We start from the raw sequence: 2,702 nt of genomic DNA on the forward strand, positions 1-2,702 counted from the left end.
AATAGTGGGTTATCACTGAGCGATAACGGTCGCCATTTTTGAAGAAATAGAGACCGTTGATTTCACCGAGCCACAAACCACACCAAACCCTTTTTTTCTGGATGAAATAGCAGCTATTGAATCTCTCTTCCGGTTGCTCTTCGGAAATTTTGCTTGTTTACATAGCCATTGAGCCAGAAATGGGATTCATTGCTGAACAACATTCGTCTCGAAAAATGTGTAACAGTGGAGTTGTATCACTAGTTATTCTTATATACAAATATATTCTGAAAATATTCTATTACAAATAGTGTGTTCTAAGAGACTTGTAATACTTGACAAGCAATGATTGCTGAAAGAAAATTAAGAAAATTGTTGGTGACAAAAGCACCCTGACCTACAAATTAGTTACATTTGTTGAGGTGCAAGCTTGTTTCAAACTGTACAGAGAGCACTGCATATGAAGTCAATAAAATAAATCAACTCAAGAACCATAATTTCTTACAACTGATTTAACGAAAATTATACATAAAGAGACATTTTAACCCTAAACTTTTCAAAACTAAAGTCTAAAGCTGCAGTCTAGTTCGGATAATTTTTACTTTCTATAAGACGCCGAAATCCCACTTGGTTCAATAATTAATTAGTTAAGCTAGAGCATATTCCAATTGCTTGCAGTGAATATATTAAAAAAAAATTCACGAAGAATTCGCCTCAATACCGCCATATGCATCTCAATGGCAGTCATATTATAAATGCAATTCGAATATTCGGTATTCGAACTTGAAGTAGCCTGTTGAAAAAATTTACTAACCAAGAATTCAAATTTATAATAGCTTCTTTTCTCCGCTAATATCTCTGAAATGGGCCTTTGAAGCAGCACCCTCAAATAACTCGTCTAACACAATCACTATATTTTTTAACAAAAACAAAGTACTGCCATTTATAATATGTACTTTCGGAATATTTTCAGTTTATCAGTTTTTGTAAGTGCTTCATAAGTCTAACCGACTATTCTTAAAGCCTGACAAATATAGTATTTAAGCACTTTTTTCACAAAGCATAGTAACTAAAGTAAGGAAAACTCTTATACCTTAAAGGACGTTTGTAATTCCCCAAACATTGGAAATTGTCGAATCGAACTGACAACTGGTATAAGTAAAAAAAAAACCCGGCATAATTAAAAGGAGGTAGTATCGAGTATGAGGGGGCGTTAAGTGGACATGCGCATACTTTCTTATATTAAATACAAAATACTTGCGGTGGCTTTCACGTGGAAATTTTAGAAATTTTAGAAGTGTTGAATCGAAAACGACCAAGCAAAAAACCCAAAATCGTTTAACTTAAAATGCACTCAATACATCGAATATTTAAAAAACTATTAAAATGTTCATGAGTTTACAGCAATCAAAATTGTGAAGCGTCTTAGATTTGTCGTTTTGATATGCATTAATGCAACAATTATTTGCTTACAACGAGTCAAAAACCTTAAAACGACGGCGCATAAGAACACACACATACATAATAAGCGCATTGCGCTGGGCGCCTTTATAGCCACCCAACCGCCTCGCGCTCATAAGCATGAGTGTTTTCAAAGTCAAACGCATGCGCAGTGCACCATCGCTTTCATTGGAACGCGTCGACGCGGTTTTTCCTGCACGGAATACCAAGCGACTTCGCCGTTTTGCATTGGCAGCGTTTCGTTGCTTTGAAGCCTCATTGAAGTGCGCATGTTTGTATGTATGCGCATGCGATTAAAGTTGAAGCTTACGACTGTATGTGTGCGCGTGTGTGTGACCTAACATTACTTTGAATTATTTATAGTGTTAAAAACATATTTGAGAGTATTCTAAATACTTCAGTAGCTATTTGAAAAACACTTGTGTTCCGCTCTCGCTTACTCTCACGCTCTTCCTTTATTTTGCTTGTGAATGTTTTCAGCTGAACTTTTGTACAAATAAAACAAAAGAAGTGTTATAAAAATATATAAAAACCTATACATATACACCATCTATAAAAAATTTTGGGATATAATATAAATATATACATATTTATACATATAAACGAACGTATTGACGAAAAGTAAATAATATTGTCTGGATAATTGACGAATTGGAGGTTAAGGTGAGTAATCATAGTTATGTGCATAACAATTTTTTTTTTATTTATGATTTATATGCTAGGTATGCACAAATATGTGATGAAAAAATTTAATAAACATAGTTTTAAAAAATTAAAAAAATTTATTTTTAATAATTAATTAAGTTTCTGATTTTTTGAGTTTTTTGCATAAAAAAAATAATGTTTGGAATAATAGAGTCTCTTCATAATAAAATGAAACGTTTAAAAAAATAATTTTTCCCATAATGAAATTCCCATAATGAATAATTCAAAATGGGATTTAATTCAAATGAATTTGTTTTCTAAAAAAAATGTTTATTTTTTTGTGAACCAAATTGTTCATTTGACTACTTTTTAATTTAGTCTGTTAATATTTTGAATTTGATATGTATTTTAATTTCTGAAATTGTAAAAGTTATGTATGTAAATTAAATAATGACTGGGTTTTATTTGTGAAAAAACAAAAAAAAAAAAATTTGTTTGCAAAAATTATAGATATTTTTTAATTCTATTTAAAATTTTTAATTCTATTTCCATTTTTTTGAAAAATATTTAAATATTTGGAATTTTCAAATTTATTAGAAATTAAATAACATTTTTTC

General features: G+C 30.6%; 1 protein-coding gene across 1 annotated transcript in view; it reads left to right on the forward strand.

Annotated features, from left to right (window-relative positions):
- Positions 1 to 1,997: 1,997 nt before the first annotated feature.
- Positions 1,998 to 2,702, forward strand: part of LOC108976062 — a 31,762-nt gene continuing 31,057 nt past the window's right edge. The window contains exon 1 of the mRNA XM_018945004.1: positions 1,998 to 2,103. The gene's annotated coding sequence lies outside the window, so the exon portion shown is untranslated. The remainder of the gene's footprint in view (positions 2,104 to 2,702) is intronic.

This window comes from Bactrocera latifrons, unplaced genomic scaffold (assembly GCF_001853355.1).
Source record: "Bactrocera latifrons isolate USDA-ARS-PBARC rearing strain unplaced genomic scaffold, ASM185335v1 scaffold_0, whole genome shotgun sequence".
In the NCBI taxonomy this organism is placed as follows: domain Eukaryota; kingdom Metazoa; phylum Arthropoda; class Insecta; order Diptera; family Tephritidae; genus Bactrocera; species Bactrocera latifrons.